The 27,139-nt window shown below is 38.9% G+C and overlaps 1 protein-coding gene across 15 annotated transcripts in view; it reads left to right on the forward strand.

Annotated features, from left to right (window-relative positions):
* Positions 1-275: 275 nt before the first annotated feature.
* OSBPL6 (oxysterol binding protein like 6) overlaps positions 276-27,139 on the forward strand; it is a 201,325-nt gene continuing 174,461 nt past the window's right edge. For 5 of the 15 annotated variants that reach the window (XM_044381434.3, XM_044381432.3, XM_044381435.3 and 2 more), the window contains exon 1: positions 277-375. The gene's annotated coding sequence lies outside the window, so the exon portion shown is untranslated. Of the gene's footprint in view, positions 376-27,139 lie in introns of all 15 variants that reach the window. The other 10 variants (XM_048213925.2, XM_048213926.2, XM_048213927.2 and 7 more) reach the window with 3 other exon arrangements.

Genomic DNA, 27,139 nt, shown 5'->3' on the forward strand with positions numbered 1-27,139 from the left:
TGCGAACCCGGCCCGAGGCTCTCCCGGCGGCGCGGTGAAGGGTGCCGGCGGGGAGGGCGCGCAGCGGGAGCGTCCGCCGCCCGCGGTGCCACTCCGGCCTGGACGGCTAGCGGGAGCCGGGGGCGGGGAGCCGGGAGCACCGCCCTGCCGGCGCGCCCCGCCCGTGGGAGAGGAGGGGCTGCGGCGCGGTGGACCACTGGAGGCGCAGCACAGCCACCGCCGCCGCTGTCGGTGCTGGAGTCCGCGGCTCCGCGCAGGCGGCGCCCGCGCCTCGGCTCCCCGGCCAGCCCGCGCGCCCGTCTGCCCGCCCGCCCGCCAGGGCCGCCCCCCGCCGCTGCCGCCGCAGAATCGGCGGTGCCGCTGCTCGCCTTCCAGGTAGGTGTCCTAGCTGAGGGGACCGCGGGAGCCGACACCGCGGTGCCAGCACCGCGGCCCGGGGGCATTGTGCGCGTCCGGAGGGCCGAGGACTCGGAGGGACGCGCGGGTGGGCAGCCGAGCTTTGGGCCCTGGAGGCGTCACCGCCCCCTGAGGGTTCCCCTGACGGGTAAGCCCGGGCGGCGGGGGCGGCGGTGCCATTCCGGCCCCATGGCCAAGGTGGGAGGGGGTGTCTGGGTCAAGGTCCCCCGCTCGCCACCCTCCCTTCCCCCTCGTTGTTGGGGAATTCCGGCCGCCTGGCTCTCGCGCCCGCATTCTCCGCGCTGCCCGGCGCCCCCGCTCCTCCAGGCTGCCGGAGATTGAAGCTGGGGCCGGGAGAAGGACTGATGTAATTGTCAGCGGAGAACCGAACCCGCGCGGTGGGAGCGCCGGCGCCCGCGCCCGCTCCAGCTAACGCCTACGCCGCACCTCCCAGCGAATCCGGGGAGCCAAGAGGAGCGGCTGGGGAAGTTGTGCATTGGGTTTTATTGTGCGCGTGCACTGCGGACTGCCCTCGCGGGGTACCCCTGTCCACCCGCTGCTGGCTCCCCTGCAGCCTTCCCTGCAGCTTTGGTCCACACCTCCAGTCAGGGCCGAGTCTGCCTTCCCCGGTTCAGACCGGGACAGCGTTTGCATTGCAGTCAAGACGTGCTTCCCCTGCATCGAACCGGGAGCTGCCCGCAGATCGTGTCGCCGGGGATGCTGGGGGAGGAGGGGAAGGGAGACCTGGGAGGAAGCCGGGAAGAAGTAATGACACCAGCAGATTTTTTTTTTTTTTTTTTTTTTAAGCCTCTACTGTTATGGGCCCATCCGCATGACACCTTTGGAGCTGTTTTTGAAAGTTATGACCAGATACTGATTTTGTGGCAATTCTGTGATATACCTGAACGGTAGCTTAAACAGAGACCCAAAGCTGGGGAAAGCATTACATAATGGACATGAAGCAAATGACACGAAACTAAGTGAACCCAGTGGGTTGCCAGATTATTTTTCTCCCAGACGCAAAGTCCTATAGGTTTTTTTTTTTTCTCCGTACGAATTTCCTTTTTTAAATCATTGAACTAGTTTTAGCAAATTGTATGTTATATTCACTTGTGATTTTTTTCCCTAAATAAGAAAACATTTTTCCTGGACATCTTTTCTTAAATTAAAAAAATTTCATGCTAGCGGATAGTTGTATATCACAGAGATGATTCATAAATGTAGTCTTTCATCAAGGTAAAATTTAAAAATATCCCGTCTTAATGTCATTAACTTTGTTTTCCTCTTGGTTGTGTTCTTTCCTCCCTTCTCCACCCCCATTTGTTTTTGGGAAGCATTTCTACAGTGTTAGGTACTGCAAGCTCACAATGTTGATATTCCTATCCAATGCTACAGCATTGCAGATACAAAGACTAATAATAAATGAAACAGAAGACCTCACAGTAACTCAGAGTGAGCAGAGTTCCCAAGGTCGAAGGGAAGCTGCAGTGTAACTCTGCTACAATCACCTATAGAGAATATGCATAGTCCTCATTGAGTTATAAGGAAGGTCCTGATTGGTGGAGTATTATTCCTATTATTCTTTTACCCCTGAATTTCTTGTGTTTCCCCCTAAAAAATAATTTTTTTCTCAATGTAGAAACAAAACATTTTCAAATTAGTATCTTTGCTTTTAGACAACCTAAAAATCCTGTTTTTGCTCATATTTTCAGTTTTGTTTTTGATAACTCAATTATACATTCAATGGGTGGATTCCTTTTGGGATATTGCAGTTTCAAATTATGGTGGCTTATCAGATGTCTCTTGGTATACAGTGTGATGTGATTCTGCTGAACTTTTACAGGATCTCCTAAGTTTTCTTGTCCCTGGATTGCTTTAACCTCATGTTAACTTTACTCTGAGAAGAAGGATAAAGTCCTTCTAAGCTGAAATATTTGTGGTTGGAAATTTGTAGTACCACCACAGAAATACAATTAGGTTAATGCATAAGTAGGTAAAAGTTTTATGTGACTTTATTCATGAAGCTGTCGGATTAGGGAGAAGATTTAAATTTCATTAAAATGCCTTGGTTAGGTAGCATTCAGTGATCATTCAATGGATAATTACTTATGAACATCCATCTGTTCAAGACACTGGTCTAGGTACTCTGGGAAATACAAATAAGAATAAAAAGATGTCTCTGCCTTCAAGAGTTTGTCGTCTAGTTTGGGGGGTAAGTCATGAATTCTCAAGAGGTTTTTTTTTTGTTTGTTTTTTGTTTTGTTTTGTTTTTTTAACTGCAAAGGTTAAGTAATGATTATAATACTTTTTAAAAGTTTGTTTTTAATCTTGCAAGAAAGATCTTAAACCACCCATTGACTTCTGGGAATGTTTTTCCACTCAACATTGTATCACTATGATTCATTCATGTTGTATATAGCTGTAGTTCACTGACTTTCATTGCTGTACATTATTCTATTATGTGTCTGTAGCAATATATTTCCCTGTTCTGCCAACGGTTTTTTTTTTTTTTTTTTCCACTTGAAAAAAATTTACAGAGAGTGCTGCTCTGGTCATTCATGCTTCCTGGAGCATGTGTGCAAGTGTTTCTCTTGGGTAAATACCAAGGTACAGAATTATTGATTTGTAAGATGTGCAGGTATTCAATTTACTAGATATTGCCAAATTATTTCCCAAAATTGTACTTGTACTAATTTGCACAAGCCAGGGAAATAAGCAAACACAAGTCATCAAATTCAAACAAGCATTTATATAGGGGTGTGTGTTGAAATACTTTTTTTTTTTTTTTTAAAGCAGGAGGATAAACTTAAAACCTAGGACAGCAGTTGTGTTCTGAGAGGACCAGGCGGATGGCATGGGGAGGAACACATAGGTGGATATAAGTTATTGGTAATGATTTAGTAGCTGGAGTAAGTTCATAGGTGATCATCATATTGAAAGAAGGAAGGAAGGAAGGAAGGAAGGAAGGAAGGAAGGAAGGAAGGAAGGGAGGGAGGAAGGAAGGGAAAGAAAGAAAGAAAGAAAGAAAGAAAGAAAGAAAGAAAGAAAGAAAGAAAGAAAGAAAGAAAGAAAGAGAAAAAGAGGGAGTAAGGAAGGAAGAAGGTCTCATGCATGGATCAGTAATAATTTAAAATTCTAAGGAAAAAGAAAATAAAGACAATATAGAATTATCATAAGGCAGACCAGACTCCTGTACCAAAAGACCCACAAGACGTCAGTTGAAGGATGAGGAAGCAGTCCCTGTGTATAGGCATGTACTGTGTAGAGTTCATGGCAGAGGCTTACAGGAAAGATGAGCAGGAAGTGGCCTTGTTGAGAAGAGGAACCTCAGCCATCTTGGACAGAGGAAATGAACAGAAGTAGAAGAAGCCATGGGAAATTTTCCAACAATGACCTACTCAAAGAGTTTATTAAAAAGTCTAGAGAACTGATAGAGTGGTGGGGGGGCGTGGGGGCGGGGAAGAGATTCAAGGCAGGATCCCTGGTTTGGAAGCTGCTGATTGAGATGAGAGTTCTCCATTTGGAGAGAACTAAAAAGAAAGAATGGATTTTAAAAGATGCCGGGAGAAGAATCCAAGTCTTAAGATCCTAAGTAGGAGGAGGACGAAGGAGTCAAAGATGTTTCGCTTTAAAAGAAATAGAGAAGTTGTGGTAGGAGCTTTAAGTGTGATTAAGACATGTCAGGTGTGGGGTAATAGGTATTCAAGCTCATGTTTGAAGACATGAACATGGAGCTGGTGGGCAGTTAGGACTCTCACAGTGAAGACTGTGATTTTCTAATGATGTATCTGGTGCGTGTGGAAGAGTATCCGAGAGGGAAGAGTACATAAAATGCATTTGTGTAATTTTTTATTTCTTGTGTAAAGGAGGTAGATGATTAGTGGCTTAAGGTGTGAAGAAGATGTTTTGGATTGACAGGAAGTGGGTTCAGGGAATTGAGAGTGTGCTGGCATCACAGTCAGAAGAGTTGGAATCAGATCTTTCTTGACAGTTTACTAGTCGTGTGTCATTTGGGGAAACAAACCCCTCTGATCCTCGGTTATGCACATCTAAAATGAAGATACTAATAGCCACTTCCTGTGAGGGCAGGGAACAAGGTGTGATTGAGGGACTAGAGTCTTTAGGACTGATGTTTGCTTTCATACTATTTCCCATCTAATGTTGTGAAGTGGCACGTGCATTTATATTCTCTGACATATACTCCCTTGAAAAAGATAAAGGATTTCAACCCTTGAAGTTCTCATCATTAAAATAGAGAGTTACTTATACTCTCCTATGGGGACAGGATGGGGCTTTTATTTCTAGGGCTATTTTGGAATAGCGTCATTTGGACTGAATACCATTTTAGCTGGCATTCTAATTTGTAAATAGTATGATAGGTATCCAGCATTTTCTCATCCTATTTTAAAATTCCTTTTCTGATTTTACTTACATTTCTTGACTTCTTCTCATCCTCTCTAATGTTCTTTTCTCACTGATTTCGCACCAGCTGATACAATGATTAGTGGCTGTATAGTTTTCTCTAAGGCAATCTAATCCTCAGTTGCCTTTCCTTGGCATAGTGATTTGGAGAACATCTTGACATCTTGCTGGTAGTTCCAACAGCAATTGAATGGAAATGTGGCAATATCTTAAAGAAAAAAAAAAAGAAAAAAGAAAAAGAGAAAGACAGACATCCTGGAAGAAAAAAGTTTGTTGTTTACTATTATAGTCAAAAGTTATCAAAAAGCTCCTCAGAGAGTAAAGGACTCTCACCATAAGCTTCTGTTATTCAGGGAGGATTAGTCACATCTCTCGCTTCAGCTCTACATTCCCTACATCCCCTAAATAGATACAAATATTTAGTGATTTAAAGTCCAGACTGGACTCAGTAGCTGTGGTTAAAACAATGAGCTAAAATTAATTTTAGAGCTAACTGGCATGATATACATCTCACTCAGTGGAATTGCAGTGGAATTGGTGGTCTGCTCTTCTGGCGTGGTTCTGAGTGTCTGTGAACTTTGGAGGCAGTCCTGCATCTGTACGTTCAATTACCACACCCCACGCTGATCACGTTCACGGAGAGGTGACCAGAGTCTGTGGGTCTCACGTGAACGTGACATGAGCCATCAAGTACCTTTCTTCTTTATTCAGCCCATCTTTACCGAGTACCTACTATGTACCAGACATCATATTAAGTGCTACCCAAGGCAGACTCGACAAAAAACAAATCACTGTTGAATATGTATGCGTGTGTGGGGGGTGGATCTGGCTTTGGGTTTGGAATTTGCATGAAGTATCTATTTTTTCTTTTGTTCCTTAAACTTTTTCCAGATTTATGTTTAGACCTCCTGGAATTGAGAGTGCTATGAGGAAAAAAAAAAATGCAGTCCCTGCAAAGAACAGTTACTTTAAATGTGCTTGTATTTTAATGACTTTTTAAAGCAGAAGGCTTTAAACTCGTGGTAAGTCCTTTTGTTATGAAGACACTTCAGTGTTGTCAAGTAGGAGAAAGACAGAGGTCAGGGAAGGGAGAGCTGGGTAGGTGAAGTCAGCTTTGTGAGAATGGAATGTGTCTTAGCGCTGAATTGATTTTTAAAGGGAAAAATAGAAAATAGACAAAGATGAATGGTTATTAAAAGATCCAGTTGTATTACAGGGAATTGACTGTATTGAATCATGATGGTCTCAAGATGAGGTTCCTGGTGGGTTACCCGAACCCTTCTCTTTGAGTTTGTGTTACTTACTTTGTGTAGTAGTATAGTTTTAAAAATCAGTTCTTTTTTTTTTTGAAAGTTTATTTACCTTTTTAAAAATCTCTACCCCCAACGTGGTGTTCGAACTCACGACCCCGAGATCAAGAGTCTTCTGACCGAGCCAGCCAGGTGCCCCTTAGTGTAGTTTTTGTATTAAAATAAATCATAATGTAAATGTTGACTATTTTTAAATTGTAAGGATTACATTAATTATAGGAAGCAGAAAAGTCCAATGACTCTTTGTGCTGCTGGTTTGGCAGTTTCCTTGAAAGTAAAACCTACGCTGGGTGAGGATATTCCATCCAGCAGGACTAATGTCTCAAAATCCATGGTAAGCTGTCAAACGGCAGAGCTAGAAAGGAGGCCAAAGCAGGTAGCTTACTATCCAGGACTGTCTACGGGATAACTGGCTTAGAGAGAGATTGTTAAGTATGTAACTTAGCTCTTAAGCTTCAAGTAAGTTCCAGTAAGTAAATATGTAAACAAGTTTAAGTAAAAGTAAAGTTTAAATAAGTAACATTTAAACAAGATATTGGCAGATTGTCATTTGAATGTGTTTCTCCAGTGTTGACACCGAGTACAAAGAATTCATGATTAATACACTAAAAATTATCTTCTCCTTTAGAGATGATGGATTATGTTTTTCTCTGCTCACGAAGACCTATATATCAATTTATGAAATAAATGAAGAAAACACTCAGGCACTAGAAATACTCATCTTTGCTTGATGGCTGGTGCTTGGATGACCTTTATATTAGATTACTAAGATTTAGAGCTGAAAGAGGTTTAAAAAATCATCTATTCCAACCTCTCCCATTTTCCAGCTGGGTAACCTGAGGTCTGGAGACTTGCCCAGTGAGGTGCAAGCCCCATGTACAAATATAGCTGGAAGTTAATGTGCCAAATAATTTACTTCTGTTGGGGGGTAACAGGAAATAATGCTGTTCCCTAAATTATGGGTAAGTGAGTGGGAGAATGAACCAACAGCAACCTCTGCAGTGGAATTTTAACCTTCTTCTGTATCATTCTCCTTCTTGAGTAGCCAGTGTAGAAAGTGAAATCGTATCTAGATAGATAGATGGATAGATAGATAGATATAAAATTTTCTTGGGTTTTTAGAGAAAAGACTTTGTTCTGAGAGTATGATGAAAGGAATGAACACTACAAATACCATTATTTAAAATTTTTTGCTGTTTGCTGTTTTGATCCCCATAATTTTGTCTTTAACTCCATGGGCAGGGAAGGATAGAGAAAAATTAAATTATCCCGGGCTAGATACTTTTTTCTTTTCCTTTGACATTCTCTTTCCCTATGCTAATATAAGAGAAAATCAAACTGTGGAGGGAATTGAGTCAGGAATGGAACATTAACTTCTACTTTTTTATCTTGCATCATATCGAGGCAATTCTCACCATAGCTCTTGAGACAGAGACCTAGCCACCTTTTGAAAAGAGCGTGGAAGTAGAAGGGAGAACAACAGCAGTATATTTTTAGAATCTTTTTTTCAAAAGTCAAACCTAAAATAAACCTGGCCTCAATTTTTAGGAATAGCTTTATTTCACATCTTCTATACCGGTGCCTAAGTTTTATCCTAATTTGAAGAAGTTGCTTTGATTTTTTAAATATGTAATACATTGATGCTATAAGTAACAAACTTATCAATTACTAAAGTTTAAAGAATAAAGTATCTAAAAGAACATTAAAAGTAAAAAAATTGTTTCATGTCATTTCTGGAGATAAAGTCTGATTTTATTTTAAATTAAGATAACATTTTTGCTTTCTGTTTATCTGTCGCAGCTAGACAATCTTTTGCATATTCGCAGCCCATCAGGCAACAATCTGAGCAGTTTTTGTTGTATAATTTTCCTAGAATAGAAAAAGTAGCACAGTTTGAATGGCATGTTGATTATGAAAAGACATTAATGAAATTCTTTCTGATCTCAGTAAACTTCAAATCGAAGCAAGAACTATAAAAAGAGTGTGATCTCCAAGGTAGGCCAAGCAAATGTAGGATTCACATGAAATTCCATGAAGAAAGCAATGAAGGAGCAAGTAAAATCTGCAAGAGCTCAGGGTAATGGAAGAGGAAGGTCAGGGAAGGAAGTAGATGGCTCTTCTAGCCCAGCTTGTCTTCCAGTCTCATTTCAATTCCATCTGATGGAGATCAGATATTAGGGAAGGGTATCTGTCTCTACACTTAAAAAAAAAAAAAAGCTTTTATTATTTTGAAGAATATGGAATGAGTAAAAGACTGATAAACTCTATTTAAGGAAAAATATCTGTACTGGCAGAAGATAAATATTACCACATGGGAAAGAAACTATAACATGTCACAAACAAGGTTTAACTCCTTAAGATCCAAAGAGCTCCTATAGATCAATTAAGGAAAATGTTAATCTAATAGGAGAGGGGGCAAGGGAATGAACAGTTCACAAAAAAGGAATTACAAGTGATACTTACAAATATGAAATTATGCTCAACTCATGATAAGGGAAATGCAATTTTATTTTTATTTTATTTTATTTTTTTTTATTATTATTATTTTTTAATATTTTATTTATTTGACAGAGAGAGAGACAGCCAGCGAGAAAGGGAACACAAGCAGGGGGAGTGGGAGAGGAAGAAGCAGGCTCATAGCAGAAGAGCCTGATGTGGGGCTCGATCCCATAACGCCGGGATCACGCCCTGAGCCGAAGGCAGACGCTTAACGACTGCGCCACCCAGGCGCCCCAGGGAAATGCAATTTTAAACTATTTAACCTATTTAGTTGGAAAAGATTTTGATGTTTGTTAATACCTTATGGTGACAAGGCTTTGGGGGTAACTGACAGGTTGATGCATTATTGGTAGGGATACAAAATGGTACAACATCTATCAATAGCAAAATTAAAAATTCACCTACCTTCTCACCCCTGGAAATCTAAGAAATTTTTCTGTAGATCTACTTGTACATCGCAAGATGAATTTGCGCAAAGATGTCGATTGCAATCTGTAATGGCAAAAGACTCAGGAAAAGCTAAATATCTAAATATCTATCAGTTTGAGATTGGTTAAATAATTAGGAGCCGAAACAAAACGAGGTAGCTATAAGTAACAAACTGTTATCAATTACTAAAGTTAAAGAAGTAAGATCATTTTATATTTGCTGATATGAAATGATTTCTAAGGTATAATGGAACAAATCAAGGTGTAGAGTGGGAGATGGCCATTGGTATTATATATGTGTATAGCTATGTGTATAACTGTAAAGACTATCTCTGGAAGATGGCATAAGAAACTGGTAACAGGGGTGCCTGGGTGGCTCAGTCCTTAAGCATCTGCCTTCGGCTCAGGGCGTGATCCCAGGGTCCTGGGATCGAGCCCCACATCAGGCTCCTTGCTCCTCTGGGAAGCCTGCTTCTTCCTCTCCCACTCCCCCTGCTTGTGTTCCTTCTCTCACTGGCTGTCTCTCTCTCTGTCAAATAAATAAATAAAATCTTAAAAAAAAAAAAAAAGGAACTGGTAACAGTGATTGACTCTGGGGAGGAAAACTGGATGGTTGGGATGGGGATGGAAAGGACACTTATTTAGGACACTTATTTAGTATGCCCCTTACTACCTTCTGGATTTTTAAACATGTGAACATATTATCTATTCAAACCAAGATCATTTTAAAATTTAAGAAGTACAAACTTTCAGTTATAAAATATTTAAGTCATGGGGATATAATGTATAACCTAGGGGATATAGTGACCAATATTGTAACCACTTTGTTTGCTGACAGATGTTAACTAGACTAATAAATGGGGATCATTTCATAATGTATAAAACTATCAGATCACTATGATGGACACCTGAAATGAATAGGATATTATATGTATGTTATATTTCAATTAAAACAATTACTTGAGGATCACTTTTACTGATCAAGAATGTTGAGTAATTGTAACCAAGCAGTTGTAACAAGTAGTTGTTAAACTTGTAACCAATAGCATTCCTTTGCAACTTTGGGGCTCATTATGATCTGATGTAAGAACACAGTAGTTACCATAAAGACTCTCCTTTACCCTGACATGCTAAAGTCCAAAGAAGAGGGAAACCGCAAGTGGTTGCCCTTTGGGACAGAGTTGCTGGCCCCTGCCCTTTCCACACCCAGGTCTCTCTCTCCCATCACTTCTGTCTCACCCCCTCTTACCTCATCATTCCTGAAACCCCACAGCAGGCACTATCCCCTACAACTTAGCGGTTCCTTCTTGTTCCCTGTTCCACCAAGGGTCTTCCTTTGGCTTCCCCTTGTGGATTTTGTCCTGCCAAGCAGAGCAGAAGCTTCTTTTTTGGGCCAGTTTATACTTGTTCAGAGTATTGGAAGTGAATGATCATTCTGATATTCTTTAATCCTGTCATCTTTCTCAGGATCATTAATTTATTTGACAAAATATCACTTGAGCACCTACTAAGTCAGAAAAGGACACAAAGTCAAAAAGTGCTCATGAAATTCACATTCTAATGAAAGTAAATAAAAAGTGAAAGACAGTTAATTGCTGTTTTAGATACTATTAAGAACTGTAAGGACAATAAACGCGATCGATGGGGCCTGAGAGCAGTAGGTAGTGGTGGTGGGTGTATGTTTCCTAGCACTGCTGTAACAAAGTGCCAGGAACTGGGTGGCTTAAAACAAAAGAAATGTATTGTCTCAGTGCTGGAGGCTTGAAGTTCAAAACACAGGTGGGTCCCTCCGTGCCTCTTCTACCTTCTGGCAGCCCTACGTATTCCTTGGCTTGCAGTAGCGTAACTCGGTCTCTGCTGACCTTCTTCCCATGGCCTCCTTCCCATGTCTCTGTTTGTGTGTCTCCTCTTTGTATAAGGACACCGGTCATGATGGATTAAGGGCTGACCCTACTCCAGTATGACGTCATCTTAACTACATTGCAACAATCCTATTTATGAACAAGGTCATATTCTAGGGTATTGGGGGTTAGGAATTCAGCATATCTTTTTGGGAGATACGATTCAATCCATAACAGTGGGCTGAACTGACCAGGGAAAAGGCCTTCCTAGGTGAAGACATTTGAACTGAACCTCAGTGATGGGGAAGAGCAGGTTGTGAAATATCGGGGTGCAGATCCTTTCCTACCAGAGGCAACAGCAAGTGCGAGGACCCAGGGAATGAGCCTGTTGGAATCTAAAGTTTTACATTCTTAAAAAAGGCAAAAAGAGTATCTGGTTTGGCCGGTTACTTTTATGGTTAAAGTCAATAGGATTTTACTTTTGAACACTCTTGGATGTTTTCACTCTTGGTGAGGCAGAAAGCAAAACATTTTTTCCTTAAAAAATAACTGCTGAGGGGGCACCTGGGTGGCTCAGTTGGTTAAGCGTCCAAATTCTGATTTTGGCTCAGGTCAGGATCTCAGGTTTGTGAGATCCATGCCCAGCGTGGAGCCTACTTGGTATTCTCTCTCCCCCTCTCCCTCTGCCCCTCTGCCCACCCCCTAAAATATTAACTGCTGAGAAATCAGGCCTACAAGCAGTGGCTTATCACATCTTAAGAATTTTGTTGATTAAAAGTTTGCTTTGCATTTTAATATTAGAATTCTCCATCACTATTTTGGGGTTTATTAACCTAAAAACTTCAAGTATAACAACATCTGAGAATTAAGTAGACTTTGTAATAATAGAGATTATTTTCTAGAGATTAATTAAGGCTAAATATGGCCTTTAAAAACCTAACATCATATATTAAATTGTCATTTTCAACAAGATTATAACATTTTTGTAGTTCTCCTCTGTGATACCTAATGCTAAGTAGCATTAGCATGATTTTTATTACATATTCATGAAAATTCTTAGTTTTCTTGAATTTAAAAATTGATTCAGAGTACAGAAAAATCTATATGGAAATATAAATTTCCTGGGATGTTAGACTGGTACCATCTTTTAGTATTCAGGAGTTAAGATGAGGTAACTTAAAATATTATAATATTTAATGCAAAATTGACAGTATGATATTTGCATTAGGATATTATATATGCATACTTTAGCCAGAACTTTGATGTGGTTAATTCAGATATATTTGTTTATATTAGAGAAAAAATATTACTTATGAGTAACAAGCTTCTGTAAAAAATTCTGAATGAGTTAAAAAATGCTTATGTAAAATACAATTTTTATAGAGAATGGCTATTTAGGTAAAGCTTGGGGTTATAAACATAGACTGGGGCCAGTCTGGGTTCAAATCCTGTCTTGGCTTTGTCCAGCTGCATGACTCTGAAACAAAGTCAATTAGCTCTACTTTGCTTTGGTTTCCAAAATGGCAAATATAAAAATGGTGCCTAACACAGAGGATTGTTAGGAAGGTAGAGTGATTAATGCATACACATTTCTAAGAACAGGGCACCTAGTAAGTGCTATGGAAGTGCTAGCTGTTAATATTTTACTGTGTTAATTAAAAATTAACTATATTATTCACGAGTTGGACACTTACTATGTAAAATGTAAATATGGTCCTAATGTCTTTTATGCCTTGTTACAGATCAAAAAGCTAATTCGAGGGAGAGAAGAAAATTTTCAACAGTATTTGTTAGGCTCTGTTTTAATGTTACTAGCCTGTCAAAAGTATTTTATATGCTGACCCACGTAGTTACTGATAGCAGTGACTATGTTCAAGAGATTTTGTTAGGTCTTAAAGAAGAAAGAAAGATGATTAGCTGTCAATCCTGCTCTCAAGAACCTGCCCATCCAGTAGGGGAGATAAGACATAGTTCAGTATAATACTGAGTGTAATGGCGTAAGTTTCACACCCAGAGTGTGATTTAGTACTGCGAGTGCCTGTGGAGGCTGTGACGTATCTGAGGAGGTTTTGTGGTTAAGAGGGGCATGGATAGGGGTGCCTGGGTGGCGCAGTTGTTAAGCGTCTGCCTTCAGCTCAGGGCGTGATCCCAGCATTCTGGGATTGAGCCCCACATCAGGCTTCTCCGCTGGGAGCCTGCTTCTTCCTCTCCCACTCCCCCTGCTTGTGTTCCCTCTCTCACTGGCTGTCTCTCAAATAAATAAATAAAATCTTTTTTAAAAAGGGGGGGGCATGCATAAAAATTTAGGAACTGATGACATTTTTAGGGGGTGGGAAGACAAGATGGAGAAATGTGGGGTAGAGGAGGAACAGAGAGATGGATGGGCGAAAGACTGAGAATCATGTCCCCGAGTCAAGAGAGGAAAGAATTTCTGGGACGAGAAATGGACTATCACAAATGTAACAGAAGAGTCGAGGAGAGCAAGATTTTAGAAAGACCATGAAAAGCATTCCCTCCTCATCCTCCTTGGGCCAGAGATTTGTTTGGGTATTCATTGACTTTTCTTGACAAAACAGCATATAATAGAATTTCTGGGACATGGCATATAACTGAAAGAATCATTAGGTCAGATAAAATATCATTTATTTTTATTGATATGATTCAAATATAGTAAAATTTCTAGTTGTGTGTGTGTTTTTAATTCTCTAAAGAGCACTTATAAGACTAGCTACCATTTGTTTAGCATTTTTTTGTCTGCCAAGCATTCTCTGAAACATTTGAGATGATTATCTTATTTAAAGCCTTGCAGATGCTCTTGTAGTCGATATTGTTACTTTCATTTTATGGATAAGGAAGCCATGATCCAGGGGGAGGTGACCAACTCAATCCAACTGTAGCAAGTGACCAAGGTGGATTCGAACCTGGCCTGTCTGGTCCCGAAGCCTGGACTCTTAACCAGTTTTAGTTATAATAATTATTCAGTACCTTCAAAGTATTTTAGATGCAGAGTTGTTAAGACCCAACTTCTACTGATGACCGGCCACACCGGCCTTGTTGCTGTTCTTTCCATAAGCCTGTGTTATAACTCCCACCGCAGGGTCTTGGCACCTGTTCTTTTTCTTTCTTTAGAGCACCTTTTCCCCCTGGGCTCCTCCTTACCTTTCCCGTGTCAGCTCGGTTATCAGAGAGGCTGTCCCCAGCACTCCACTGAAGTGTGTCCATCACACCCCCATCCACCCCCATCCGACAACATCTTCCTTATGAGTTTATTTGTTGTTTTTCATCTCCTGACTTTCTTTGTCTATCTTAGTTACTGCTGTATTCCCAGGACCTAGTTCATGATGGTCATTTAAGATTGGTGGGATGCATGAGTACATGATATCTCAGAGACACAGGATTTTAAGTCATCGGTGAGATTCTGCAAGTTCTTGGAGATGCTAGAAGTGTTCAGTCATGTCAGTGGTTGTTCCTTTTCTATTTAACATGTCTTTTTCCAATAACTTTGACTTGAAAACTAGGTGACATTTTAAAGGAAAGTAATAAAACTTTCTGCTGTATTTAAAGTGATACAACTTCATTGTAGAAAATTTTGTAAACACAGAAAAGCATATTTTAAAATCACTTTCACTCCTCTTTCTGGAAGCTAAATTTTAGCGTTTGGATGTATGTTTTCAGTTCTTTACAGATTGCTTTGTTTTTCTCAGCAATGAATCATGATGATTTCTTGGGTCATCCATTATTCTTCTCAACTTAATTTTAAAGTAGACTTTATTTTTAAGAGCAGTTTTGGGTTCACAGCAAAATTGAACAAGAAAGCATAGAAATTTCCCATATATCCCCTTCCCCCAAACAAGTTAAGCCTCCACTATCCACACCCTGTACCAGAGTGGCACATTTGTTAAAATGGATGAATCAGCTTTGACACATCATCGTCACCCGAAGTCCATAGTTTACAGTAGGGTTCACTCTTGGTGTCTTATATTCTGTGGATTTGGACAAATGTATGGTGACATGTATTCACCATTATCGTCTCATAGAGAGTAGTTTTACTGCCCTAAAAATCCTCTGTGTTTCGCCTTTTCATCCTTCCCCCCCAACATCATTGCCTAGCAACTTCTGATCTTTCACTGTTTCTATAGCTGAACGTAATTTTTAATAGGTGTAGAATATTCCATTTTATGCACTTGCCATGTTTTACTTAATTCTACTTGGACAGCGAGGTGGTTTTTCTGCATTATAAATAAGCTGGTGAATGGCCTTGTACACAGATTTTCGCTTACAACTCTGATTATTCCCGAAAATGGCCATATTGAGTATTAAAGGATATGAACACTTTAAGGCCTTTCTTACATATCCTCTAACAGCCCCATCCTTCAGATGTTTTCTAAAACTGTTTTTCCCTCCCACTAAGAATGTATGAAAGGGCTTAGTAGGAAGAATTGTCCTATTAGCTGCAAAAATATAGACACAGTAATAATCACGGACGTATGTACAGTTCATATGTGCCAGCCATTGTTTTAAGTGCTGTTCTTGATTTCACTCATTAAATCCTCACGATAATGCTGTTGGTTAGTACTATTATTAGCTCCATTTTAAAGATCAGAAAACCAATTCTCAAAGAGGTTAAGTAACTTGCCCAAATGGTTTTCTTAACTGTAACGTAAGCCATAAACCTCAGCTTATTGTGTCATGTGTTGTGTTTTTCTGGCCCATAGTACGAAGTCACCAAATGTCACCAGTAGTATTTGGGATAGAAGTAGTAACATCAAAGACATTTGAGAACTAAAATGGTCATGGAGAATTTTTTTTTAAAGATTTTATTTATTTGAGAGAGAAAGAGAAAGAGAAAGAACGAGCAGAGGGGAGGGGCAGAGGGAGAGAGAGAAGCAGATTCCCCGCTGAGCAGGGAGCCCGATGTAGGACTCGATCCCAGGACCCTAGGATCGTGACCTGAGCTGAAGGCAGATGCTTAACTGACTGAGACACCCAGGCGCCCCTAAAATGATCATAGAGAATTTTATTGGCTCTTAGGTTTTCAGTTAATGGATAATTACTCAACTAGAATTTTCCTTAATTCTTTCCTTCAGATTTCAATCTTAGATCTAACTCACTTGGCATTTTAGTACAACATTTATGTTGATTAACTACTTAATGACAGGTTATAATTTTTTTTTAAATTTTCTGAGAAGAAACTGGATGTAGCATAAGTCCATCAGATGCTTTGAATTCTTAACTCTGCGTTTGCTATTTTAGTATACAAATGCTCTCTGGCAAATTGTAAAATATGACCAAAATTATTATTATTTTTTTGACCAAAATTATTAATCCCAATTGGTGATTAAAAGAAACATAGACAAAACTCCACTTTTCTTTAAACCAAATAAGAACTTCCATATGACAGCAGGTGAAGGCAACATTTTAATATTTGGCTTTACTGTGGAAATTCTGTTTTAAACAAATAAAAAGACATACTCTTTTTCCTCCTTTCCACTGTTCTTCCCCAAACCTCAACCATTACCCTTCATACACATTTTGTATTTCTGTTGATTTGCTCCTGAGAACGCTTGCATATTTGCTGCTAAGTGCTTTTCTGGGCCTTTTTAGAAAAAGGCAGACTGGTTTATTGTCTGGGTTTGGGGCTATATCCTATGGTTTCCTGGCTCACTGAGATATTGAGTCTTCAACCTTTAGCTGCCTTTGAGTGAATTTCCCCGATGTCATGGGGAGCCTCAGTGGGACTGATAACCATTAAGGGTTGTTTTTTATTTTCACTTGTTAAATCCCCAAAACTAATGCTATTAGAGGGCTTTTCATAGAAACAGAAAGCTCGGTCTATTCATCTTTTTAACTCCCACATCACACAGCCTTGTACATAGTGGGCATTCAGTAAGTGTTGTTGAATATATAATTTTTGTTAATTGATTCATATAAAATTACACTGTATATTGTTTGCTATTAGAAATGCTAATTATGGGTTTATTTAGTTTGTATTTACACTCTAATCTTTGGGATCATTGAAGAAAAAGCTCGTAGAGTTTTTCCTTTAAACTTTAAGGGAAAATACATATTTGGATAAAGCAGTGCTGTACTTCTATTTTCAAATGTCCATTATAGGGTCGCCAACTGGCAATTATTTGCTTCTCTATGTAAGAAATATATTTTAAAAAATACTTTGAGTAAAATGCCTAATTGTTCTTTGTAAGCAGATCACATAATGTGAAATGATAAGGTTTAGGAATTACATTTTTCAAAGCCAGCAATAAAGTAAACAAAGGTTAACATGCATTTCTTTAAGTTGAAGATGCTAGAGTGGTTTAAAATAGTCCATTTGACATTTCTTTACAAACCAGTAACTTGTGAGTTAATTGCAAGTAAGGTTCTGTTTCTTCAGACACATTAAAAAACTATCCACAAACTTTCTTCCTTTCTCCTCCTCTGGCATCGGTATGATGACTGTACTTGAAACAGGAAATTAGTAATTTCTTTTTGAAGGTGGTGGTAGAACGTTGACTTTGACAAGTTAGTTCACATCTGCCCCCAAGTTTTAGTTTAAAAATGCAACTTGGATGATAACATTGCATCTAAAGGAACTTTGTGCCAGGATGTATTACTGGGTTTTGGGGGGGGAGGGAGTTACTTGATAATTTTATGCAGTTTTTCATGCTTCCTTAGAATTGTATTTCTAAAATGGATGGATTTTCTTTAGGAATTCTAGAAAGCTTTTAGGGGAATATTCCTAAAATTGTATGCTCTACATACATTATTATTTTATTGAGAAAGTTAAATTCATCTCTTTGATTTGAAGGTAGTTAGGAATCGTGGTTAGTCCCCTGCCTAAAGAAGATATTGGTAGGCAGTGTTGGGAGTTGGTGGATGGTAGACAGCTGATTTCCATAAAATCAGAATGACAACGTGAGAGGGGAAAATGGCCATGCTTCAAAATCATGGTTTTGGGAGAATTACTTTGAGAGTATTTTGTGACAGACAGATGCCCAAAGTATCTGTCATTATATTCTCTTGTTGTCTTAATACCTAAGACTTAACTAGCACATTAGCCTTTCTAGCATTACCCAAAAATCACAGAAAGGACCTTCTGGTCTACCTCTCTCATTTTGTAGGTGAGGAACCTGAGGTTCTGAGAGGGTCATGGAGGTGTCCAAGCCAGGGCCAGTCTTATATTTATCATCACACGTCTGGCTACTAATCCATCCAGACCTGGTACACGGTACACATTAGGATTGATTTGCAAATATGTATACAGATGAGGAGAAAGTCCTGATGGGACCAATGGTATTCTTTTTCATCCTGAGAAATCTGTCTACCGATTAAGGTTCATGGCTGTTCTTACAGTGCCTTTTCAGATGTGATGTTAACTTTAAAATCAAGTCACATCGTAGGCAGAAATAGATCCTGCCTTGGTCTGTTTGGGCTGCTATAATCAAGTACCAAAGACTGAATAGCTTATAACAACAGAAATTTCTTTCTTATAGTTTTGGAGGCTGGAAGTCTGAGATCAGGGTGCCAGCATGGTTAGGTCTGGTGAGGTTATCTTCCAGGTTGTAGACATCTCATATCCTCACATGGCAGAAAGAGTTGAGGTTTTCCTCATGTTTCTTGTACTTGGGGTTCATTGAGCTTCTTGGATCTGTGAGTTTTTAGCTTTCAAGAAAGTTTGAAAATTTTATATCATTATTGCTTCAAAATTTTTTTCTACCTCTTCTTCATTCTCCTTCCTTTGGGAGTCTGTATTTACCTGTATATTAGACTGCCTGCAGTTGTCTTACAGCTCACTGATACTCATTCACTTTTTAAAAATTCTCTTTTCTCTCTGTTTCATTTTGGAGAGCTACTATTGCTATGTCTTCAAGCTTACTCATCTTTTCTTTGGTAATGTCTAAAATAATCCAGTCCAGTATATCTTTCATCTCAGACCTTGTAGTTTTCATCTCTTGAAGTGATATTTGGGTCTTTTGAAATATCTTCCATGTCTCTAATTAACTTTTGAACATACAGAATACAGTTATAGCTGTTTTAATGTTCTTGTCTATTAAATCTAGTATTTGTATCAACTCTGGATTGAGATTGATTGATTTATGTCCTTATTATGAGTCATAATTTCCTGCTTCTTGTGCCTGGTAATTTTTGATTGGATGCCAAATACTGTGAATTTTATCTTGTTGGTCCTGGATATTTTTAAACTCCTATAAATATTCTTCAACTTTGTTCTATGATGCAGTTAATTTACTTGGAAATAGCTTGATTCTTTTAGGTCTTGTTTTAAGATTTGTTAGGTAGGATTGGAACAGTGCTTAATTTAGGGCTAATTATTTCCCAGAACTGGGTAAGATTGTTCCATGTACTTTGTCCAGTGTCCCCTGAATCATTAGATTTTACAGTGTGGCAGGTGGGAGCAGGCACTGTTCTTGATTCTGTGTGAGTGTGGGCATTGCATTGTTACCCCCAATCCTTTCTGACTTTTTTTTTTTTCAACCTCCTTAATTTCCTTATACTCATGAGCAGGACTCAGCTGAATTCTCGAGGAGAACTCTCTGCATCTCTCCAGAATTTTCTCTCTGTGAAGCTCTCTACTTTCCTTTGAACCATAGCTGTCTTGGTCTTCTGGACTTTTAACTCAGTAAGTCTGCTGGTCCCTGCATGGCTTCTCCCTCTCTGTGCTGTGGCCAGAACTCTCAAGGCAGTAAGCTGGTACAATCTTAGAAATCACCTCACTTTCTCATCTTCCAGAAATCACCGTTGTTGTTGCTAGATGGTGCCTTGAAAACCATTTCTTCATATGTTTTGTCTCCTTTTTGGTTGTTTTCAGTAGGAAGGCAAATTTGGTCCTTGTTAGTTCATCTTGGCCAGAAGTGGAAGTTCCCTGGGTCTTTGGAAAGTAAGGAGGCAGTCAGAGGAGTGAAATAGAGGCCTTGAGAGGTTGTGGGAAAAGTTTACACAGGCAATGTGGTAAATGGGAAAGCATAGTTAATGTGCTAAGTTTCTCCGGCAATATTCGGAAGCCACCTGAGGGAGGGGGCTGCTGGCTTTATTGATTCATTGATGATTCTTTAGTAGCCAGTATTTATTTATTTGTTTGTTTAGTGCCTGCTCTGTGCCAGGGCCTTGACATACCTTATTTCTCATTTCTGCAATAAGCTTGAAAGGTGTTGTTATTGATAATCCTTCTCCACCCCCCACTTTCTTCCCACCCTCAGTCCCAGCCCTTCTCAATGTCAGAGATGAAGAAATAGAAATGTGAAGTGACTGCCAAAGTCTTGCAGCTTGTAGATTGTATAATTAGATTTCAAGCCCCATTCTTGTAGCTTCCAAACCAATTGGTCCCTACTACTTTCTCCTTGTCAACAGTGAAATTTGTGTTGAGAGAGTGATAGGGCAATTGAGCATGCTAAAAAGGGAGAGGTTGCAGGGACAGCTCCTGACTAACTAGATCAGGAAAGGAGAGTGTCAAAGATGAAAGCTGATGGATGAGAAAAAGAACAGTTTCAGAGGCCTTAAGATCTCTGTGGCATAGTTAGCCTTGGATTATGGCAGTGAAAGTGATGTGGAAGAAAGACGTTCCCAGAATTGTACCTGATTTTCTGTTTAATTCTGGATCTCTAATAACAGTTCCAGATACATTATAGATCTGAAAAAGATAAAACAACAATGCTTCTAGAAAAGAAATAAGGAAAGGTTTTTTAAAAAAGATATAAAGAGTACTCATCGTAAAGGAAAACATTGAAAATTTGACTGTAGTAAAGTTATTTTATTAAAAACACTGGCAGAGAGCAAAAGAGCAAGCAATAGTGTAGAAGGTATTTCCAGTGCATATATCCAAATCATTTTTAGGTCAGTCACTTGGACAAGTGGGAAGTTAAAGGTAGTCACTTATTGAAATACTCATATGTTCTATTCTTTCTATCAGAAATTCATTAACAAACACAATGGCTTTGTATATTTCCAGAATTGTTTGTCTAATCCTCTTAAGGGCATTATGCCACTAAGCAGCACAGCTAAGTGTTTGATCAGTTTTAATTAGAGTGATCATTTGTCACACTTTAGAAGCATTTGGCTCTTGGCTATAGAAGTATCAAAGTCTGGGCAAAGAAGTATTCATTCTGCCATCTTTTAAAGTTATATGTCAAACTGTTAAAACCAGTCACACTTTAGTTGTTATGAAACCTTCAGCTACTGAAGTTTATTCAGTATGCTGATTAATCAAATTATACATCTAATTTTCCACAGTGATTCTTTTGTTAATATATGAAGGCCATGCAATTAGGATTTATCTTATTGGCTATTTTGAGAACGTCACCATCTAATTTTTGTTTTGTGTGAAGGATTATAGTGTTTTCCAGTAGATGGAATGCAACAACAACAACAAAAGATCCTTTTTTGGATTCTTGTATGAGTAAAAAGCTTTTGTATACTATGTCAACATAAAGAAAAGTAAGAACTCACAGATTAAGTGAGAACTCAGGGATCATGAGCAAAGACATAGCAGTGAGACTGGGTCCACAAGTTGCATGTGAAAAAAGTGTCACTCGATAGTTTTCTTCTACATACAACAGACCAATGGGACAGAGTCAGAGCACAAAACCCTGAAGCCAACAGCAGTTCAACCTATATACCAAGTGATATTACAATTCTTCCTTTATTTTTTTGTTTGTTTTTAAAGATTTATTTATTTATTTTAGAGAGGTGGGGAGGGGCAGGGGAAGAGAGAGAGAAGCAGATTCCATGCTGTGCAGAGCCAGACATGGGGCTCAATCCCATGACCCTGAGATCATGACCTATGCTGAAACCAAGAGTCAGAGGCTTAACTGACTGAGCCACCCACACACTCCTCTCCTTTGGTTTTTAAGATGAAGAGAGAGTTAGAAAATTTGATTCACGTGGAATCACTTAAAAAAGGATTTAGTTCAGTTACCAAAGGCTTTTTAAAATATATATATATTTATTTTTATTTTCAGAGAGAGCGAGTGAGCAAGGGGAGGGGCAGCTAGAGAAGGAGAGAGAAGATCTTCAGCAGACTCTGTGCTGAATGTGGAGCCCGAAGCAGGGCTCCATCTCACGACCCTGAGATCATGACCTGAGCTGAAATCAAGAATCAGTTGCTTAACTGACTGAGCCACCCAGGTGCCCCACCAAAGGCTTTTGTAACATCTTTTCCAACTCTCCCTTATAGGAGTTGGATTTTTTTTTAAATGAGAAAATGGTATAGCTGGTGGGTCCAGCTTATAAAGGTGTGTGCACCCGTGTGTGCTGGCATAGTGCTGTGGTATATTAGTTTCCTATGGCTGCTGTAAAAAAATTACCATAAACTTGGTGGCTTAAAACAACACAAATTTATTCTTTCATAATTCTGTAGAAGTCCAAAACAACATAAATTTATTCTTTCATAATTCTGTAGAAGTCCAAAATCAGTTTCACTGAGCTAAAATCATGGGGTTGCAGGGCTGCTCTCCTTCCAGAGGCCCTAGGGGAGAATCCATTCCTTGCCTCTTTCAGCTTCCACACTGCTGGCATTCTTTGGTGTTTTTTTAGCTTGTGGCCACATCTCTCCAAGTCTCTGTCTCATCTTTACATCACTCTTTCCTCTGTTCCATCTTCTCCTTTTGTGTCTTTTTTAGAACTCCCTCTCCTCTCGCTTATAAGTATACGTGTACTTGCATTTAGAGCCCACCTAGGTAATCCAGGATAAGAACCTCTTCTCAATATCCGTAACCATATTTTTTCCCATATGAGATAATATTCTGTCTTTGGCTGTATAAGGTAACATTCACAAGTTCTGGGTATCTTGGCGGAGCCATTTTTCAGCCTGCTACAGTTGGTTTTTCCAGCTGTGGGTACACCTGCCACCAGGAGATGCCTGCAGAGGTGCATTAGCAAACATCTGGATGCCGTGAGTATGCAGGGGAAGTCACCTGCAGGAACCCCAGGTGTGCTGGACTGGAGTTACTGCTCTTGGGTGTGTTTGAGAAGAGGAAAAGATGGAGGTGGAGGGAATATTTTGAAAGAATCTTAAGAGAAGATAATCAAATGTTCAGAGACCTTTCTAAAGCTACAGTGTAACTAGTTAAAGAAAGTCTAATTTAAGAGGTAATGACTTCTGGCTAGTATTGAGACTACTTTTACTTTTTCAACTATTTGATGTTTAACGAATATTAACCAAAATATGGAGATTAAGTTTAGAGAACTGATATGCCGGTGTGATGAGTAACAAGGTTTTATTAGAATCAAAGCATTGTTCAATTGTTGTTGCTCAGTTTGGTCTTAAACTTTTTTTTTTTTAAATTGACATACACTTAAAAAATGTGCAGGTTTTGTTCTAGGCACTTTTTACATTTATTAATTAATTTTACATTTATCATACTTTATTTCTTTTTTCATTTTTAAAACTCATAATAACCCTAGTAAATCAATAACTATTATCCCTGCTTTACAGATTTATCTGTAAAGAAACTGAGGCACTGAGACGTTAAGTAACTTGTTCGTGGTCACACAGTTAGTAATGGATTACCAGGATTTGAACTGAGAGTCTATATTCTTAACTATATAAGGGTTGGCAAGATTTTTTTTAAAAGGGCCGGATGGTAGTTATTTTAGGCTTTGCAGGCCATCCAATCTCCGTTGCAGCTGTTCAGCTCTGCCGTTGTAGTAGTAAACAGCCGTAGATAATATGCAAATGAATGGATGTGGCTGTGTTCCAGTAAAAGTTTATTCACAAAACTAGGCAGTGGGCCAGATGTGGCCTGTGGTCCATAGTTTTCAGCTTCTGCACCGTGCTGTACAAAGATGTTTTTTATATATTGCTTTAATTTTGTGTTTTCAAATAACTTTAGACTTACAGAAAAGTTACAAATGTACAACAAGATTTCCAGGTCAGCTCTCACGTGTTCCTCCTAATGCCAACATCTTATATCACTATAGTACACAGATGAAAATAACATTGCTACAGTACTGTTAGCTCAACTATAGACCTTATTTGAATTTCACCATTTAAAACCATGTGATCCTTTTTCTGTTCACAAGATCCAACCTGGGATCATCTCACATTGCATTTAATTATTATGTCTCTTTAGTCTCCTCCAATCTGTGACAGCTCCTTTGTCTTTCCTTATCTCTGATTACCTTGACACTTTTGAAGAGTACTGCTCAGATATTTTGTAGGGTGCCCTCCAATCAATGATGGCCTGATGTTTTCTGATGATTACAATGAGGTTATGCATATTAGCCAAGAATACCATAGAGGTGATGTTGTGCCTTTCTCCAAGCATCATATCAGGAGATGCATGATGTCAGTGTGTCTTATTATAGGTAATGTTGACCTCAATCACTGGATTAAGGTGGTGTCTGCTGGGTTTCTCCACTGTGAAGTTACTATTTTTCCCTTTGTAATTAGCAAGTAGGTTGGGGGAGATAGTTTGAGAGTAAGCACGAATCCTGTTTCTCTTCAACCTTTTACACACTAATTTTAGTATCCATCAGTGGGTCTTGACTGTAACAGTTATTACTGAGGTGTTTCCCTAATGGTGAGAAATGCCTCCCTTCTGTGAGAAAGAGCTATCCTTTCTCACTCGTTATTTAAGTATTTATGTCAGTATAGACTCTTGGATATTTACTTGATTGTATAGGTTATAATTCAATTCTAACATTATTTTCTTTGTTTCTCAAATTGTTGAAACTCTGGCTGCTGGAAGCTCTTTTCTTTTTGAGCACTGCCTTATAGTTTAACCAAAAATAACAGTAGTTTTGTAGTCTCCTCCATCCTCTTGCCTCCTTCTCAGAAACAACCATTGTCACCCCCTTTAGTTAATTGTTTTGATATTAACCTCCCTAAGCTAAATATATTGCTATTTTATTATTTTTAAGTTGTAAGAATTGCATAGTAATTTCTTACCATGGAACATTAGAATCAGCTTCTTTCCTTTTCCCTACCACCAACTTCCCATCGTCCCTCATTTCAATAGAGTTATATTTTGGTTAGATCAGTATTCAGTACCTATGTTACTGTGACTAGGAAAACACACTGCATTGCTGAGCCGTGGAGTAGACAGACCATAATTATTCTTCTCCTTCTACAAAATTTTGCTTCACTTTAGTTGATAATTGTGGTTTTTGTTTGTGCTTTGCTTAGTCTTCTATGTATTTATCATGAACTTAACCCAGCTTTTCATCAGTTGTCTAAGTCTTTGCTTCTCAAATTGTGATTCTTGGCCCAGCAGGCTTTGCGTCACCTGGAAGCAGAGTATAAATGCAGAAACTCACGTTCAACCTGACCATCTGTATCAGAATCCATATTTTAACAAGATTCCCCCACATTAAACCCTAAGAAATCTGGTATACATTTCCTCTAAAGATGTTTACTGACATCACCACCACAGCTTTCTGGCTTTTACTTCTCCAGCTGGGCTGCCTTCTGTACTCAGCAGGGCACGTCTGTCATCCCATGTTCCCTTTGGTGTTTTCCAGGGACTCCCCTCCATATCTCTCTCTCTACCTCTCTCTCCCCTCTTCCTCCCACCGTCCACCCACTTTTTTCCCCTCCTCCAAAAGATTTAATAGGTACAATATAAAGAATTATTTCCGACAATGTGAAGACCATCAAGTCTGATGCTAAAAAAGGATACAAATTTCTTAATTGTATTGTGCAGGTATATATTCTTAGTAAATTTGTCTGCTTGTTTTTCACGTCTGACAGAGTGATGTTAAGATCTCCCACCACAATTCTGTATTTGTCACTTTCTCCTTTTAGTTCTATCATTTTTTGCTTTATAAATTTTAAAGCACTATTATTAGGTGTGTAGAGTTTATGGTTGTGCTGTCTTTCTGGTGGATCGACCCATTTATCACTAAGAAATACTTTTTTAAAAACTCTATTAATGACTTTGACTTTAAGTGTATTTTATGTGATATTACTCTAGCTAAACCATCTTTTTTTTTTTTTTAAATCCAGGCTCTTATGTTCAACTTTTTTGTATTCAAATTATATTTCTTGTAAGCAGCATAAAGTTAGGTTTCTTTGTTTGTCTGAAAATCTTTGTCTGTTAGTTTGAATATTTAATCTATTTACATTTTAGGTGCTTACTGACATATTTGGAATTAAATCTATTTCTACATCTTTTTCTCTCCTCTCTAGCCTCTTTTGCATTAATCCAGTATTTTTTTTATTGTTTTATTCCCCACTCTCCTCCATTTCTCTTTCACACCCTTCATTAGCTTCCTGAAGCTGTTTTGACACTTTAAATGTCTATAAATGTTTTTACACTATTCTTATTCTTTATTGCTGATTTGATTGGACACAGAATTCTAGGTTGGAAAATTTCTCTTCGGACTATTCAAGGCATTATTAGTCCATTGTTCCTTAGGTTCCAATGTTTCTGTTAAGAAGATGAAAGCTGTTCTAAAACCTCATTTGTAAAAATTTAATCCCAGTTTACTTTTTGTCTGGCTGTTAGTAATATTTTCTTTTTTTGAATCCAGTTTTTTCTGGGTATTTGGCAGGCTAGTTCAGCCTAGGAAATTCAGGACCTTAAGATCTGAAACATCTTTAGTTTTGTTGATGGTTTTCCTCCCTCATTTTCCTCTATTATCTCTCTCTCTCTCTCCCTCTCTCTTTTTTTGGGGGGGTTGGGGGATTCTTTTTATTTGAGTATTGGGCTTCCAGAATTCATTGGTTCTCTAATTTTCTTATTTTTTCTCATATCTTTTCATTTTTAATCTTTGTGCCTAGCTTCTGGAAGATTTCCTCAGCCTTATTTTTCAGCCCTTCTATTGAGTTTTTTATATCTGGATTTCTTTTTTTCCCCCCCTTAACTATACCTTTCCTGTTTTGTGGATATAATATGTTCTCTTACTCCTCTAAGGATGTTTTCTCTTCCTTGTACAATCTCTAATTCCTTCTTGTTGCTTCCCTTCTGCTTGCTTGTTGGCCTATCTTTCATGTTAGAGCTTTTCCTTAAATATCTGGTGATCCTCGATGGTTTACTTTTATTTAAGAGTGAGTCCCCAGAGAGCTGATTTGGACTTTGCCAGCACTCAAGTGGGTGTTCTAAAGTGAAGACATCAGACAGAACCAGTTCAGTTCCTTGAGGAAGCCTGCCCCACTATCCTAGCAACATCTTTAGGTTTTTCCTGTTGGTCAGGACAGATTTTATAGAGAAAAATCTCCCAAGCTTCTACCTGAAGACTCTTGGCTTGGCTACCATTTCTTCTTACCTGCTAAATAACTTAGACGACTTTT

This window comes from Ursus arctos, unplaced genomic scaffold (assembly GCF_023065955.2).
Source record: "Ursus arctos isolate Adak ecotype North America unplaced genomic scaffold, UrsArc2.0 scaffold_1, whole genome shotgun sequence".
NCBI lineage: Eukaryota > Metazoa > Chordata > Mammalia > Carnivora > Ursidae > Ursus > Ursus arctos.